General features: G+C 39.7%; 1 long non-coding RNA gene and 1 other non-coding gene across 3 annotated transcripts in view; both read right to left on the reverse strand.

Annotated features, from left to right (window-relative positions):
• Positions 1 to 2,204: 2,204 nt before the first annotated feature.
• On the reverse strand, positions 2,205 to 2,310 carry LOC133260859 (U6 spliceosomal RNA). The gene has a single exon (XR_009740998.1). It is a non-coding gene; the product is annotated as a U6 spliceosomal RNA (small nuclear RNA).
• Positions 2,311 to 14,974: 12,664 nt separating this feature from the next.
• Positions 14,975 to 18,764, reverse strand: part of LOC133260515 (uncharacterized) — a 120,079-nt gene continuing 116,289 nt past the window's right edge. For both annotated transcript variants that reach the window (XR_009740842.1, XR_009740841.1), the window contains exon 5: positions 14,975 to 15,135. This is a non-coding gene — a long non-coding RNA (uncharacterized LOC133260515). The remainder of the gene's footprint in view (positions 15,136 to 18,764) is intronic.

An 18,764-nucleotide genomic window follows, 5' to 3' on the forward strand; every position in this document is an offset into this window, starting at 1 on the left:
TCTAATACACTCAATCCCTGGCTTACATATGGCCAGGGCCAACCAAGCACCAAGACTGGCAAGATTTTTACTTGACTGAAGTTCCCTTCTCTTTTCACCTCTCCCTAGAGTTTTTCCCACGCATGTTTCCTCTTCTCCCTCTCTATTTTAAGCCTCACATGCAGCTTTTACTTTCTCCTCGTTAACAGTGGCTTCATCCACAACACCACCACTTCCTTGAATCTGAACTCTATGCCTCTCGAGAGTTTAGTTGTTTGTTTCAACCTCTACTGCCCTCCTAAGATAAAATACCAAGCACGGGTGAGTTTGAATACTCTTCTGTGGTGTAACCACTAACTCCAAGACTCACCATTCTAATGTAGACACTCTTAACAGAGTGCCTTTCCAAATACAGCAGATTAAGTTCTAGTTTTCCACAGAAACACATACGATGGTTATGTTCTATTACTACAACTGTGCTATTTTCGATGTCATAGGTTTTAGCAGGGCAGCTCTGAGAATCTAAACCCCTTGCAAAACCTTGTTTCCATAGAAAAATATGTTCTGCCTCATAACCAATCAATGAACAAGTAAACTTTTGAAATAAATCCATGAGGATTCCCTGTACTTTTCATCTGAGACTTCAAAGCCTTTCACAAAAACATCATTTTTTTAACAAAACAAAACACACCATTTTGCCATAGCTAATGGTTATTAAAGGGCTTGTTATGTTCACAACTAGGAAGTGTATATTAACAATCTTTGGACATGGAGTGCCAGAGATAATGCACAAATTATTACCAGGGGTATTGGATATGCTTCTTTCCATTTATTAATTCACTACACATTTATTGAGTTCCTGTTCTGTGCAAAGCATCATTCTCGGTACTGGAGACCAAGTAACAAATAAGACAGGCAACAGCCCTATCTTAATGGAATTTACAAATCAAGTGGCTCATGCTTGGCACTTGGTGAGTATTTGTTGAATGAATGATTTAATGTGCCTAAAGAAAACCATTCACATAGAATAAATATTTATGTTTTATAAAAATTAAGTGAAATCATTGAACAGAGGCGCAGCAGAATGCAGAATATAAATTAGACAGGGGAACGTGCTCCAGTGGGGCTTCCCAGTGCTTCAGTAAAGAATCTGCTTACAGTGCAGGAGATACAGGAGACATGGGTTCGCTCCCTGGGCCAGGAAGATCCCCTGGAGTAGGGAATGGCAGCCCACTCCAGTATTCTTGCCTGGAGAATTCCATAGACAGAGGGAGCCTGGCGGACTACAGTCCATGGGGTCACAAAGAGTCAGACACAACTGAAGCGGTGTAGCTCACAGGCATCCTGTGTACAGCTGAAAGCATACGAACTCCCTAGAAGAGGATCCAAAACCCTTGGGTGATGTTCACTCTTCTTGATATTCTTGTAACTTTATGATGTAAAGGTAACAATGTTTAAATTTTATGATTTAAAGTGAATACACACTAGGGGCTACAGTACTGACACTCGCATACCTAAAGCCTGTGCTCTGAAACTGAAGAAGCCACTGCGATGAGAAGCCCACACACCACAACGAAGAGTGACCCCTGATCACCACAACCAGAGAAAGTCCATGTGCAGCAGCAGACACCCGCCACAGCCAAAAAACAAAATGAACGAGTAAATAAATATAAATCTTAAAATAAAGGTAATGCATTTTATGTCATACGATAAGGGGATGGGGAAGAAAACAAAAGTAGACAGACAGGCAGATACACACAAACATACAGACACAAACCTACTCATACACACAAGCATGTTCACAGCAAAAGAAAAGCAAGAGATACTTATAACAGTTACATCCTCATTTCTGTAACTGGTTACATGGTCATAGCTGGTATTGATAACTGTATTCTTCCACTACCCATTACATATTCCTTTCATCCTCACCAAGCAACTTGACTGGTTGTGGTTCTTTTCTCTCTCTCTCTTTTTTAAACTGAGATCGAGTTGATATACAATATTATGTTGCAGGTATACGATCTGTCTGTGTATAGTAATACACAATTTTTCAAGGTTACATTCCATCCCTGGCCATTATGAAACATTGGCTATATTCCCAGTGCTCTACAGTATATTCTTGTAGCTTGTTTATTTTATACATAGTAGTTGGTACATCTTCATCGCCTTCCCTATCTTGCCCCTCCCCACTTTCCTCTCCCCACTGGTAACCGCTAGTTTGTTCTAAACCTGTGGGACACTTCGTGAATTTGCATGTCATCCTTGTGCAGGGCACATGTTAGTCTGCTCTGTATCATTCCAGTTTTAATATTTGTACTGCTGAAGCAGCACTGTTTGTGGTTTTTCACCCAGTAGAGTGACCCAGACCTTCATTCACGAAGCAGCTGGGCCGTTAATAGAGCTGCCTGAATTAGACTGTTGTAGTTTTCCATTGACTTTAACCCAGGTTATGTTACTAAGAGAAGCCCTAACAGATCTCCTGAATTCTAGCCACACCCTTCCTTACCTCCATTGCTTGTAGCAATTCAATTTTCCCTTGGCAATCAGGATCAGTTGCTCCAGCCATATAGTAACCTTCTTTTTTGCCTGTTAACTCAGAGGCTTGAGAAGCCCAAAGTGGTCAGGTAACAGTCTTCACTTCCAGTTCTTGGAATCACTGCTCTGTCCCTGGTGGATGCATTCCTCCCTTTGAAACTAAGACCTCTAGACCAGCAGAGCTTATGGTCACAGGGACAGGAAGCAAACTTTTTGCCAGTGGATCACTAGAGGTAGTAGTGAGGTATTCCCCTGCCATTTCCATTCCTTGATTCTTAGACCCATCCCCATGAATTTTGGCCATGAGGGAAATATAGCACCATATACTGGTCACCAAGGTAGAGCATACACCACCTTCTGGAAAACCTGGCCTCAGTCCTATAAAGTAGTGACCCTGAGCTGTTCTTGTATTTAACTTTGTCTTCAAGAGGACTTGCCACTATTCTATCAAGCTAACTGCTTCAGGATGGTTGAAGAATAGAAATCTATGAGGGGAGACCACTGACACACTTCATTTGTCATAAAGTGAGTTCCTCGTTCAGAAGCAATGCTGTATAAAACCATGATGGTGGATAGGGTAGCCCATTCTGTGGCTAACAGTTCACTTCTTTCCTCAGAGATTCTTGTCATTGCCCAATGGGCTCATGAACAATGTAGTCATGGTGACAACATGGACTTCCATTAACCAAGGCCAACCTGGCTATGGCTACCAGAGAGTGTCCAGTCAGCCAGCCGTGGAGACTAACACTGAGTCCCCAATATGGCACCATTCCCAGGGGGAGCAATCAGTTACCTGGTTGGCAGGTTGCTTACACTGGATCACTTTCATCATGGGAGGGCCAGTGTTGGGTATATTTGTTGCTGTTATTTGTTTATTTTTGGCTATGCTGCATGACTTGTGGCTTCTTAGTTCCCCAACCAGGAATCGAACCTGAACCCCAGCAGTGAAAGCACCAAATCCTAACCACTGGACTGCCAGGGATTCTTTCTTTGCAATATTTTGCTTAACAACAACAACAACAACAAAAATATATATATAGAGAGAGAGAGAGCAATGAAACAGCAGTTATGACAGTCTAACTCAACTTTCTTTCATGACCAAAAATCTTGTACTCTATTAACAAAACAGTAGTTATAATAACCAAAACTGAAGAAGTCTTATACATAAATTGCTATTGGCCTGCAATGTAGGAGACCCAGGTTCAATCCCTGGGTTGGGAAGATCCTCTGGAGAAGGAAATGGCAACCCACTCCAGTATTCTTGCCTGGAGAATTCCATAGACTGAGGAGCCTGGCAGGCTACAATCCATGGGGTCACAAAGAGTCAGACATGACTGAGCAATTAACACAGATAAACATACTATCAGCAATGAGGCACATCTGTAGTACTAAACTGAGTGCTATATTCAGTATGCTTTCCAGCATACTGTTGCCATCTCCAAGCTGAGAAATTTTGGATCCCCACAGGAATAATTTCAAGATTTCTTATAGCGTGGTGGAATTTTGTAGGATTTTATAAAGAACAAGATAATCAGATTCTTTACTGAGTAAATTCTCCCAGTGTGTTTGGCTTGATTTCACTGTTGGCTTTTCTTTGATCTTTACTAGGTTTTTCATGCTAAATTTTAAATATGGACATTTGTGCAATTCTTTAAGTTTTATTTCCAGTCTGCTCCTTCCTAAAATTGTTTTTCAAATGAAACAAAATGATATATTTTATATAGCATATTTTAAATAATAATAAACAGATTTTTTGGTGATGGCATATATTTTCCAGTCTCATTCTATTATATACATTACTCTGCTTTTATTTTTCTTCCCTTTAATATATCATTAACTTGTGATATTCTTAAATATACTTTAACTCTATTTTGGAATGATTATGGTTTCTTCATGAGACATTTTTGAGGTTTTTTGCTCTTTTTCCTTTCCTACAAATTGTTTCTGTTCTACTCTTGGTCTGTCCCATTGGCCCTTTACCATATATTTTTATTGCTTATTTACTTTTAATGTAACTCTATTAACTATCGTTTCCTTTAATTCTGAATGATTTTAATAAAAATCTATCAATATGAGTTTTTCTCTTTCTCTTTTACACCAATGTTTGTGTGCACGCATGCTCAGTTGTGTCTGACTCTTTATGACCCCATGGACTACAGCCCTCCAGGCTCCTCTGTCCATGGGATTTCCCAGGCAAGAATACTGAAGTGGGTTACCATTTCCTCCTCCAGGGGATCTTCCCAAACCAGGGATCAAACTTGCATCTCCTGCTTTGGCAGGTGGATTCTTTGCCACTGAGCCACTTGAACTAGTCTTTGTCATTTCAAGACCCCCTCAAATTTGACCTCAACTTTAAACAGCCTTCCATTTTCTATTCATAGAACTGTGGTGTTAGTCTACACACGTAACTTATATAGTGTTTCACTTATAACTTCCAATTAAACAAGAATTATTATAGTTTTTTAACTTGGTTTTGATATAATACATGCATACACATCTCTATCATACCACAGATGGCACTTCCTCATGTTTACTAGAGCACTTTTTTTCCTGCTAGTAGATAATAAGCCCCTTGAAAACAAGGAGCATATGTCAACCTCTAGTGTCTGGCACAGTGTAGGTTTTTAATGAATGAAGAATAAATGAATGAATAAATGAATGAATGAAAACCATTAGTTGTATAATTTCAGGGGTCCCTTCCAAAAAAAATACTTCCCCTGTGAGCCAAATGGACTTATTTTAAAACAAAAATATTCTTAGAAATCACACTCATTTTAACCTATTCATCCAAGGCAGAAGTTGTCAATCCTGGTTGAGGAAGAGAACCACGTGCTCATCCCACTAAAAATAAATTAGGAGCTCCTATGTGATTCTAAGGGCTTCCCTGGTGGCTCAGATGATAAAGAATCCTCCTGCAATGCGGGAGACCTGGGTTCGATCCCTGGGTTGGGAAGGTCCCCTGGAGGAGGGCAACCCACTCCAGTATTCTTGCCTGGAGAATCCCCAGGGACAGAGGATCCTGGGGGACTACAATCCATAATGTTGCAAAGAGTGGGACAAGACTGAGTGACTGAGCACAGCACAGCGCAGGTGATCCTAAAATGCAGGCAAGGTTGAGAACTGCTAGGCTAAGATAGAAATAACTGACGGCAGGTTCTAAGGTACAAGGACAGAAGAAAATTAGGATCCTAATGACTTGAGGAGAGAAGTTCTTTGTTGGAGGCAGGGCTTGAGGGACAAGGAGTTTGCAATGAGCCCAACTCACCCTCCAAGAGGCTGGAGGTGGCTGGAGAGAGAGAGGTATTTTTAAAAGTATCTATTGTCTTAAAAAATTAAGAGGAAGAGATTATAAGTCATTTTTAAAGAGGCAAACTTTGAAGAGGAAGGAATGTAAAATTTAAATTTAAAAGTGAAGTCAGAGATTCCAACAATTGCTAATAAAAGGGCCCTTTGAGTTTCTTGGGCTTTTTACAAAAATATTCCCCAGGCTCACAAATACTGTAGGCAGACTGCTTATACAGATGAAAAGAAGAATAAATGTTGACATAGCAGAACTTGAGAGAAGAAAAACTGTTTTAAGGAATTAGTAGTCCCCAATTTGTGTCTATAATGACAACAACATAGAAACTATATGTGAATATGTTTTATTTTATTTTTATTACTTATTTATCTGTTTATTAGGCTGCACCGTGTGGTTTGCAGGATCTCATTTCACCAACCAGGGACTGAGCCCAACACCCTCAGTGAGAGCACTGAGTCCTAACTATTAGACAACCAGGGAACTCCCAACGATGTGTGACTATGGGTTGAACAAGAAAAGAGTGATGATGTTAGACAACTGGCATGTTGAGGTGTATTGAGCTTGAAGCCTGAAGTTCTAGTTCCTACTTTGCTGCTAATCTGCTGTGCTTCCTTAGACAGGTGTATTCACTTCTCTGGGGCTCAATTTCCTGACCTGAAAATTGAAAGCCTCAACTAAATCAGTGCTTCTTGCAAGGTTTCTCTAAAAAGAGTAAATAAATGGAGCCCCAAGATCAATAAGGAGGAGCCTGAAGCACCCTCTGTAAGTCCAATTTTTTTTTGAAGTCTTCTATTTTGCCTTAAAAGTCCACATCCCAGTATGTGAATTGCATCTCAGTTAAAGTTTTTTTTTTTTTTCCCAAAAGTTCATCCACTTTATATTCTTTAGTCTTTGTGGTTTTTTCCTTTTAAATGAAGCTGAACTTGCATTGTATTTTATACTCTGGTTTTTTTCACGAAGTATTATATCTTTCACATTTCATATGTCATTAAAATGTTGTTCCTTTTCTTTTCATAGCTTTCCAATATTCCATCATATGACCGTATTATAATGCATTACTGTCTCCTAATTTGGGATATTCATGTTACAGTACAGTGTGTTTCTGCCACCAAGCTGCCTTAATTCCAGTCTGCTTGGATCTGTGAAGAGCCTGAGATTTCTTTATAGTTTCTAATTGAATCCTCTGAAGTGCAGAGCTTGGAAAATGAAAAATTTTTTTTTCTCTTATTGCTGCCATGTGTGAAGTGGTCTCTTGGTGACGTAAGTTGTAATTCATTCTTTCTTGAGATCTCACTGCTAAAAGTGGGGAAGAAACTAATGCTTACTGAATCTGGACTGTTTTTGTAAAGGTTATTACAGGTCATCCACCCAGTGAGGTAATGAATATCCCACTTCATATAATAATAAGCTGAGACTCAAACGATTGAGCTGGCTGAATAACGATGTGCAGTACCTGCGATTAAATTGAATCCAATCTCCCCCAGATCTGTTCCAGGCCATCCTGTTCACCACACTTTGGACCCACAGCAGTAAGAGAGGGAGCATAACTACCCCTGCACTTCCCTCTGTTGGCTCTTTTTTTCTTTTTTAATTGAAGTGTATTTGATTGTCAATATTATATTTGTTTCAGGTGTACAACACAATGATTTAATATTTTTATAGATTATATTCCATTTAAAGTTGGGCTACCCTGGTGTCTCAGATGGTAAAGAATCTGCCTGCAATGCAGGAGACCTGGGTTCAATCCCTTAGTCAGGAAGATCCCCTGGAGAAGGGAATGGCTACCCATTCCAGTATTCTTGCCTTGGAAATCCCATGACAGAGGAGCCTGGTGGGTTACAGTCGATGGTATTGCAGAGAGTTGGACGTGACTGAGTGACAAACGCTAAACACTAACATCAGTTCAGTTCAGTAGCTCAGTTGTGTCCAACTCTTTGCGACCCCATGGACTGCAGCATGCCAGGCCTCCCTGTCCATTACAAACTCCTGGAACTTGCTCAAACTCATGTCCATAGTGATTTAATATTTTTATAGACTATATTCAATTTAAAGTTATTAAAAAATAATGGCTATATTCCTTGTGCTGTACAATCTGTCCTTATTGTTAATTTTTTTTATTCATAGGGATTTTTACCTGTTAATCCCCTCCCCCATCTTGCCTCAACTTCCTTTCTTCTCCTCATCTGATAACCACTAGCTTTTTCTCTAGTCTGTGAGTCTCTTTCTGTTTCATTATATACATTTGTCTGTTTTATTTTTAAGATTTCACCTGTAAGTGTTAACATAGAGCACTTGTCTTTTCCATCTACCTGATTTCACTGAGTTTAATACCCTCCTAGGTAAACTGCTTTTTTGCATCTGTCAGCAATAAAGGACAGAAATGGTATGGACCTAACAGAAGCAGAAGATAGTAAGAAGAGGTGGCAAGATACACAGAACTATACAAAAAAGATCTTCATGACCCAGATAATCATGATGGTGTGATCACTCACCTAGAGTCAGACATCCTGGAATGCAAAGTCAAGTGGGCCTTAGGAAGCATCACTATGAACAGAGCTAGTGGAGGTAAGGGAATTCCAGTTGAGCTATTTCAAATCCTAAAAGATGATGCTGTGAAAGTGCTGCACTCAATATGCCAGCAAATCTGGAAAACTCAGCAGTAGCCATAGGACTGGAAAAGGTCAGTTTTCATTCCAATCCCAGAGAAAGGCAATGCCAAAGAATGCTCAAACTACCGCACAATTGCACTCATCTCACACGCTAGTAAAGCAATGATCAAAATTCTCCAAGCCAGGCTTCAGCAATACGTGAACTGTGAACTTCCAGGTGTTCAAGCTGGATTTAGAAAAGGCAGAGGAACCAGAGATCAAATTGCCAACATCCGTTGGATCATCGAAAAAGCAAGAGTTCCAGAAAAACATCTATTTCTGCTTTATTAACTATGCCAAAGCCTTTGACTGTGTGGATCACAACAAACTGTGGAAAATTCTGAAAGAGATGGGAATACTAGACCACCTAACCTGCCTCTTGAGAAATCTGTATACAGGTCAAGAAGCAACAGATAGAACTGGACATGGAACAACAGACTAGTTCCAAATCAGGAAAGGAGTATGTCAAGTGTGTATTTTGTCACCCTGCTTGTTTAACTTATATGCAGAGTACATCCTGAGAAATAATGGGCTGGAGGAAGCACAAGCTGGAATCAAGATTGCTGGGAGAAATATCAATAACCTCAGATATGCAAAGGACACCCTTACGGCAGAAAGTGAAGAAGAACTAAAGAGCCTCTTGATGAAAGTGAAAGAGGAGAGTGAAAAAGTTGGCTTACAGCTCAACATTCAGAAAACTAAGATCATGGCATCTGGTCCCATCACTTCATGGCAAATAGGTTGGGAAACAGTGAAAACAGTGACAGACTTTATTTTGGGGAGCTCCAAAATCACTGTGGATGGTGACTACAGCCATGAAATTAAAAGATGCTTGCTCCTTGGAAGAAAAGATATGACCAACCTAGATAGCATATTAAAAAGAAGAGACATTACTTTGCCAACAAAGGTCTGTCCAGTCAAGGCTATGGTTTTCCAATAGTCATGTATGGATGTGAGAGTTGGACTGTGAAGAAAGCTGAGCACCGAAGAATTGATGCTTTTGAACTGTGGTGTTGGAGAAGACTCTTGAGAGTCCCTTGGACTGCAAGGAGTCCATCCTAAAGGAAATCAGTCTTGAATATTCATTGGAAGGACTGATGCTGAAGCTGAAACTCCAATACTTTAGCCACCTGATGTGAAGAGCTGACTCATTTGAAAAGACCCTGATGCTGGGAAAGATAGAAGGTGGGAGGAGAAAGGGACGACAGAGGATGAGATGGTTGGATGGCATCACCGACTCAATGGATGTGAGTTTGAGTAAACTCCGAGAATTGGTGATGGACAGAGAGGCCTGGCGTGCTTTAGGCCATGGAGTTGCAAAGTGTCAGACACGACTGAGCGACTGAACTGAACTGAACAGCTTAAACATTTGCCAATCTCTTTTCTTGGCAGTGCCATAATTCCTCCTACAATTAGAATCTCATTTTTGGGGACTTCCCCTGTGTTCCAGTGGCTAAGACTCCACACTCCCAGTGCAGTGGAGCTGGGTTTGATCCCTGGTCAGGCAACTAGATCCGACGTGCCTCAGCTGAGAGTTCTCATGCCACAGCTAAAGATACCATACACCAAAACTAAGACCCAGTACAGTCAAATAAATAAATAAAAATCCTTAAAAACTCATTTTTTGATGAGGGTTCTTTGTCATGCGGCAGGTAGTTTTTTTTCCCCAAAGGATAAATAAATGAAGGATTGTTTTACTGCATAGAGCAGGGGTCAGTAAACTTTTTCTGTAAAAGGGCACATAGTGACTATTCTAGACTTTGTGGAACATAGGATCTCATACATATGAGGTCATAAATGTCAGTTCCAACAACTCAACTCTGCCTTTTCAGTGGAAGAGCAGTTACCCACTCACTGTATGTAATAATGGATGTGGCTGTGTTCCAATAAAACTTTATTTAGGGGCACTGAAATCTTAATTTCATATAATGTTCAGTTCCCTCAAATTTATTATTCTTTTGACTTTTTCTTCATCCATTTAAAAATGTACAAATCCATCCTTGCACTGAGGATTACTGTTGTTGTTTTTTAGTCAATCAGTCATGTCCACCTATTTTGCGACCCCATGGACTGCAGCCCGCCAGGCTCCTCTGTCCATGGGATTTTCCATGGCAAGAATACTGGAGAGGGGATCTTCCAGATCCAGAGAAAGAACCTGCATCCCATGCATTGGCAGGCAGATTTTTTACCACTGAGGCCCCTGGGAAGCCCAAAGTATAATCAATCAGTTTCTCCTAATACCTGTTATTGTCCTTCACCCAAATCCAATCCTCCCTTTCTTCCTTGTCCAGCCTCAACTTCAAGGTCAATCCTGACACTGTCTTCCTTTCATAGGCCCTCGGGCTCTGGTTTTCAGCAACCTGTGGTGTCTGTTTTGTTTGTTTGTTTGTTTTTGCCACACTGCAAGGTGTGTAGGATCTTAGCTCCCCAACCGGGGATTGAACCCGGGCCCCTGCAGTGAAAGCGCCAAGTCCTAACCACTGGAGCACCAAGGAATTCCCAACTGAGTGGTGTCTTGAAGTCAGCCAGGAAACAACAATGAGGTTGCATGAGGAGGGGCAGTGGGGGGTGGGGCGGGTAGGAAATATGAAGAGTTAAACCCCATACCCTCCCCCAAGGTTGCACAGCCCCTGAGGGCAGTCCCTCTCTCAGAGCCAAGCTCTGGTGCGGTGATGCCTTCAGGGGATTTGTGTGTCACTCCAGCCTAGAGCATTTCTCCAAGGACTGTCCACTCTCCAGCTTAAATCTGGGTCCACAACATATCTGCTCTTCCAAGCACCAGGCACAATCAGAAGACGGAATAAAAATGGAGCTGAATTTCCAAAATTTTCTGGGCCACTGTCTCCACTTCTCTCAGCTCTTTCAGGTGTATTTTTCATGGAGTAAATCTAGGCAGAGATAAAAGTTAGATACCAAGTACACAGCAAAAGCTCTTCTCTTTCTGTAGTTGGATAATTTGGGCTTTCTGAGCTGAGAAAAGAGATGACATAATACTTCCTACCAGGAAATAACAGGTTTGGGAAATAGACAAATAATTCTGTCCCACTGCAACTGATGAGCTGAACTAAGGTGCTGTTAAAAGTACCAAACGTATGTCAGAGCAAGCCTAAGGTATAAATCATATGACACAATTTTGATGACCAACAAAAGCATTCAGACTAAATGAAAACTAATCTCAGAAAAAAATGAATGGCTTTTAAACAGAACTGCAAGATTAATAAACGAGAAGGTATTATACTTTATTAAATTTGATTTTTTATAAGCATTCATATAGTTACATGAAATTGTACTGGACAAATCAATTCAAATCGACTATTATGGGCACTAGTAAATAAATTAAGAACTAAAAGACCACTAAAAGAACTAAACTAAAAGAACTAAAAGAGGGCTTCTCTGGTGGTCCAGTGGTTAAGAATTTGCCTTGCAGTACAAGGGACACCGGTTTGATCCCTGGTCTGGGAAGATCCCACATGCCATGGTGCCACTGAGCCCCTGTGCTGCCACAACTACTGAAGCCCTTGATCCCTACAGCCCATGCTCTGCAACAAGAGAAGCCATGGTGATGAGAAGCCCACCCACAGCAATGAAGACTCAGCACAGCCAAAATAATAAATAAATAATTTTTTAAAAATAAATAAAACCAGCAGATAATATAGTCTTGCTTCAAGTTAATTATATGTACTGTGAACTCTTCAATATCTGGCATGCTAAAAACTGGAAAGCTTCAGTGTGCAGCTCTTTTATCTATCCAGTTATTATTATTTGATATGAGTTTCTGAAGGGCAGAGTCCATGACTGTGCAACTATTCGTCTTTTCATTTCTTGTGCCTAGTTCTGTGTCTAGCATGTCATAAGACACCTAAATACAGTTGGAATGAATGATGAATGAAAAAGGTCACAAGGATAAGACATTGCAAAATTCTGAATTAGTCGTTAAACCATTAAAGAAAGCCAGAATTACATTCAGTGTGTCTCATATTCTAATTATCTGACTATTGTTAATCTGATATCATGTCAAATGGTAAGTTCACAACTAAATGTGATACTCTTATTTCCCCACACAGCTGAAAATTAATTTATTGACATGTCATTAGATGGCAGGTCCAGTGTTAATATTTTTATAGATGTTCTTGAAAGTAATAATAAACACCTTCAGTTTTCAGTGGAAAAATCAAGAGCATTTCATTAAAACAGAGAAACTGGTGAAGCTAGAAATAGAATAAAAATCAACCTGAGACATATAATTTTTACTTTAAAAAAGAAGATTAAGATACTATCAAATATACAATCATATCTGAGTGTAAGTAGTGAAGTATTCACACATGAATACTTTACTCAAATTGAATATATAAAGTTCCATACCTTCTTTTTATCCATTAACCTTACATCTCTGTTTAAAAGCAGTTAATTTTTTTGCAGATTAATTTTCTTTTAGTATGAATACTTTCATTGGTTAGCAAAATACCATCACATCAGCTATACATTCTAGTACTAAAAGCCAAAAAAGTAGTTCAACAATCTGTTCCTTGAATTTTTGGGAAAAATTCTTACAAACTCTCCTAGTGTTCTAAGATGAATAGTTATTTCCCACAATTTGGACAAACAGGTACGCTTTCCCCCCACCCCAGGCCGCTGTTCTTTTTCCCTTCAACTTACTGTGGCAAACTATTTATTCCGAAAGTTGGCTGGAGAAGGAAGATGCCACAAGGGCAGCCACATGACCACAAATTTAATGACATGCGTATGAAACTCCAGCATCACATCAAACCAGTCTCTGTATAGGATGTCAAACCTAGCCGGGGACAGCCAGGTGTTGTCTTCTCCAGCTTGCTGAGTCACATGTAGAAAACTGTTACAAGGGAATTTCCTGGTATGCGTGTGGTGTGGGCAAAAAAAGTCACAAATGTCTATCACAAGAGCCAGTTTACCTAAACCTGCCCGTACTAAGGGTTTTTTTAGTGAAAATGGAGAAAGTCTAAGATCTCCAATATTTTATTTATTTATTTTGGCCAAGCAGCATGTGGGATCTTTGATCCCTGATTAGAAGTCAAAACCACTTCCTCTGCATTGGAAGCATGAAGCCTTAACCACTGGACCATTAGGGAAATCCTGAAGAGCTTTAATATTTTAAATAAAACATACTTTCATATGTGATTACAATAACATAAAAATATGAGTAAAATAGCAATAAAACTAACATAGTTCTCATGTAGGATTGATAAAAATGTGGTATTTTTTTCCCCTTAAAGAATATGGTATCTTTCCCCTCAAAGTTTTCTTAAGAATCCCTTTGTTGGAGTTCAAGGTTTTTAAGTGCTAGCCACCCATTCTCCTTACTTGGCCCTGCAATAAACCTTTTCTGCCCCCAAAAACAAATAAACCCCCCCAAAATAAATACCTTTGCTGCAGTACTCTGTGGTGACTAAATGAGAAGGACATCTAAAAAAGAGTGGATATATATGCATACATATGACTGATTCACTTTGCTGTACAGTAGAGACTAAAACACATTGTAAAGCAACTGTACTCCAGTAAAAATTAATTTACAAAAAACAAGACCTTTGCTGTTGTACATATAAAACTTCTTTAATGAAAACACTATGTGTCTCAAAATCTTTAATTTCCAGCTGTTCTACTGTCCATGATGGAAGACAGGAACTTGGTTGAGAGGTTTTCCTGAAGCAAGGCTGCATAGCAACTATTCTGCAGGGCAAGTCACTCAGCAAGCAGCATGCCCTCTGCGTGGCATCTATCTTGTCATGTCAAAATAATTTGCTTTAAAAAAATAAAGTCTAGAATAAAGATATCACTAGGGAACTTCCTTGGTGGCCCAGTGGTTAAGAACGCACCTTCCAATGCAGGGGATGTGCAATCCCTGTTTGGGGAAGTAAAATCCCACATGCTGGGGTAGGGGGAGAATAAGTAAGCCCTAGCACTGGTATGGAGAAGGCAATGGCACCCCACTCCAGTACTCTTGCCTGGAAAATCCCAAGAAGCCTGGTGGGCTGCAGTCCATGGGGTCGCTAGAGTCGAACACGACTGAGCGACTTCAATTTCACTTTTCACTTTCCTGCATTGGAGAAGGAAATGGCAACCCACTCCAGTGTTCTTGCCTGGAGAATCCCAGGGACGGGGGAGCCTGGTGGGCTGCCGTCTACGGGGTTGCACAGAGTTGGACACGACTGAAGTGACTTAGCAGCACTGGTATGAAGACCCAGTGCAGCCAAATTAAAGGAAAAAAAAATATATATATATATATGTTACTGTATTTCATTAACTTATAATGGGAAATTAAAATATATGTTATACATGATTTTCAGTCTAAGGTAAGAAGAATAAGGGCTTCTTTTTGGTTAATGTCAGTATTTAATCATTTTGGATTCTCTGCATTTCAAAACCTTAACAATTTCAGAATTCCAATTTGCTAATTTACTGTCTTACACCAAAGCAAGTACAGCTGGGTTAGCTAAGTACAAGACACATTTGTTCATCTTAAGGAATTACAAATGCACGATTTTAAGATGTTTTATTGTAATACTATTATAAGTTCAGTTTTTCCATTTGTATTTGAAGCTGGATTAAAATTATGCATCTGGTGACTGGGATATGGGGGAGCAGGACGTCCCATTGGTGACAAGCCTTTCAATTAAGCAGAACTAATTCAATATGCCCCTGTAAGAAAACAAAAGGGATATAAGTATGTTACAATTTTACTGAAATTATGCATCTTTCTTTCTATTCCTTTACCTTTCTCTCCTTCATCTTTCCTTTCTTTCTTATTTTTTTAGAAATTTACTTATTTTTGGCTGTGTTGGCTCTTTAGTTCAGTTCAGTCGCTCAGTCGTGCCCAACTCTCTGTGACCCGATGTGCAGCACACCAGGCCTCCCTGTCCATCACCAACTCCCAGAGCCTACCCAAGCTCATGTCCATTGAATCAGTGATGCCATTCAGTCATCTCATCCTCTGTCGTCCCCTTCTCCTCATGCCCTCAATCTTTCCCAGCATCAGGGTCTTTTCAAATGAGTCAGGTCTTTGCATCAGGTGGCCAAAGTATTGGAGTTTCAGCTTCAGCATCAGTCCTCCCAATGAATATTCAGGACTGATTTCCTTTAGGATGGACTGGTTGGATCTCCTTACAGTCCAAGGGACTCTCAAGAGCCTTCTCCAACACCACAGTTAAAAAGCATCAATTCTTCGGCGCTCAGCTTTCTTTATAGTCCAACTCTCACATCCATACATGACTACTGGAAAAACTGTAGCCTTGACTAAACGAACCTTTGTTAACAAAGTAATGTCTCTGCTTTTGAATATGCTGTCTAGGTTGGTCATAACTTTCCTTCCAAGGAGTAAGCGTCTTTTAATTTCATGGCTGCAATCACCATCTTCAGGGATTTTGGAGCCCAAAAAAATAGTCAACCACTGTTTCCCCATCTATTTGCCATGAAGTGATGGGACCAGATGCCATGATCTTAGTTTTCTGAATGTTAAGCTTTAAACCAACGTTTTCACTCTCCTCTTTCACTTTCATCAAGAGGCTCTTTAGTTCTTCTTCTCTTTCTTCCATGAGGGTGGTGTCATCTGCATCTTCATCGCTGCACTTTTCTCTAGTTGCGGAGAGTAGGGGCCACTCCCTAGTTGCAGTACTCGGGCCTCTCTTTGTGGTGACCTCTCTTGCTGTGGAGCACGGGCTCTATGGCAGACAGACCCCAGTGGTTACAGCACGTAGGCTCAGTAGTTGGGGCTCCAGGGCTCCAGAGCACAGGCTCAATAGTCGTGGCACACGGGCTTAGTTGCTCCTTGGCTTGTGGGATCTTCCTGGATCAGGGCTCGAACCCGTGTCTTCTGCATTGGCAGGTAAGATTCTTTACCACTGAGCCACCAGGGAAGTACATCTTTCTGTCTTATTTTTAAACTATGCTTCTTTCAAGACTGAAGTCACTTAATATACATATGGGGCCATTTCTCCCAGAGTTGTGATCACAAACTCATCCTTAAGAATCCTGTTTGACATTTCATTGTCTTAATATACAGGGAAAGACTTACATTTATTAAATGTGAATAATGGGAAATATGAAACAAGTATAATTGATCTTAAGTGGCAAGTATAAAAAATAATAAACATAAGGTTTTAAATTTTAATCATCAACTTGAAGAATAAAACGTTTAAGACATATCATAAAGATATCAGCAGAAGATGGTTTGTAATCTCAAAACAATGCATGATTGTAGTACATTAAAAGTTTCTTGAGTTAAAACTTCTTTGATTTTGCATTTAAAAAATAAGTGGAAGTCGCTCAGTCATGTCTGGCTCTTGGCAACCCCATGAACTGTAGCCTACCAGGCTTCTCTGTCCATGGGATTTTCCAGGCAAGAGTACTGGAATGGGTTGCCATTTCCTTCTCCAGAGGATCTTCCCGACCCAGGGGTCAAACCCGGGTCTCCCGCATTGTAGGCAGACACTTTTACTGTCTGAGCCACCAGGAAGTCTTTAAAAAAAGACTTATTTAAAAAAATAAAATACCACCAAAAAATGAGGTAAAAAGGAAAACCTCTTACTCCCTCAAGAATAATGGCATAAAATCACAGTCACTTGATAATTACTTTAATAATTACCTTTACTTGTATGATAGAACTATTTTTAAAAAATTATTTAATTTATTTATTTGGCTGTGCCCAATCTTAGTTGCAGTACACAGAATCTTTAGTTTCGGCATGTGAGATATAGTTCCCTGACCAGGGATTGAACCTGGGCCCCCTGCATTGAGAACGCAGTCTTAGCCACTGGACTACCAGGGAAGTCCATTATTTTGTTTTTGTTTTTTACAACTTTATTAAGGGATGGGCTTCCCTGGTGGCTTAGTCGGTAAAGAATCTACCTGCAATGAGGGAGACCTGGGTGAGATTCCTGGGTTAGGAAGATCCCCTGGAGGAGGGCACTGCAACCCACTCCAGTATTCTTGCTTGCAGAATCCCCATGGGCAGAGGAGTTAGACACGACTGAGCAACTAAACACAGCATATTAGGGATATTGACATACAAGAAAACACATTATGATTGATGTGTACAGTTAGATAAGCTGTGACATGTGTATTTCCTTGAAACCACCACTTTGATGAAGCCTGAACAGATCCTTCCCTTCCTCAAGTTTCTTTGTGCCCCTTGACGATCCCTTCTTCTGCTTCCTACCCAACCAACCACCCTCTTTTCTCGGGGCAACCACTGATGTGCTTGCTATCACGGTAGGTCAGTCGGCATCCACCAGTAATTTTTTCCAGGACACCAGCAGGTTTGCCCTTATATAAAATATATAGTATGATCAGCCTCACCCCACCCCATGTCCACGGATCCTGCATCCTTGGATACGAGTGCTGACTGTACTTTTAATAATCTATAACTGACCTAAAAAGTCCTTTCTGCTCATTTTAAAAAAGGATTTTTTTTCCTAACTGGAAGAAAATTTAATAATACCAGAATGAGGCAGATGATACACAGGTCATTAGAAAGCACTCTGAACTGAGTAATGATTTTGCAGATTATTTTTCATATTCCACACCCTAATGCTAATTGGATTAAAGAGTCAAGAATCCAGGAAATGAAGTAAAAGAGATGTGTTGATTTTAATAAATAGGGTGTTTTTTTTCCTGTCTCATCTGTCAGCTTACTTCTAATTAATAAATAGGTTTTCAAAAGTTGGCCCAAAATGGAGATCTCCACTGACAAATGTTCTAATAAACTGTATGTGTCTTAAGAAAAAAAAAAAAAAAAAGCCGCTATATGTTGAAGTTCTACATCAATAATAAAATAAAGTGAACTGTGGATATAACATTAAAACACAACCTATATTCTTTCTTATGAAAATATGAGTTTATTCTAACATATTATGACAACATGTCAAAATTATGTTTGCATATAAGATTGGCTGAGGATGCTGGAACTATAGCAGTTGAATTGTGGTGGTTTGTAGACTTCTGTGTATACTTTGCATTTTATTTTTAATTAAATAAATATGTTGGTAATTAATATGTGTAATTTATTTCTACCTCTTTCTAGTTTACATTATTCAGTTGTACTTGAAGATATGCTTCCTCATTTTGAGTGTTTCTGTAAGACGTGGTATCTCCAGTAAACTTAATACTTCATTTTTTAAACAACACATTTTTCATTCTCTTGACATCACCAAATGAAAATGCTGTACATTGGAACATAAAACAAAAAGAGACCTAAATTAGTTGGAATTATAATATATGTAGCATTAATGCTACATATTGATTACCACAAGGGTGTTACTTTTTACCACTGC

This window comes from Bos javanicus, chromosome 14, assembly GCF_032452875.1.
Source record: "Bos javanicus breed banteng chromosome 14, ARS-OSU_banteng_1.0, whole genome shotgun sequence".
Classification (NCBI taxonomy): domain Eukaryota; kingdom Metazoa; phylum Chordata; class Mammalia; order Artiodactyla; family Bovidae; genus Bos; species Bos javanicus.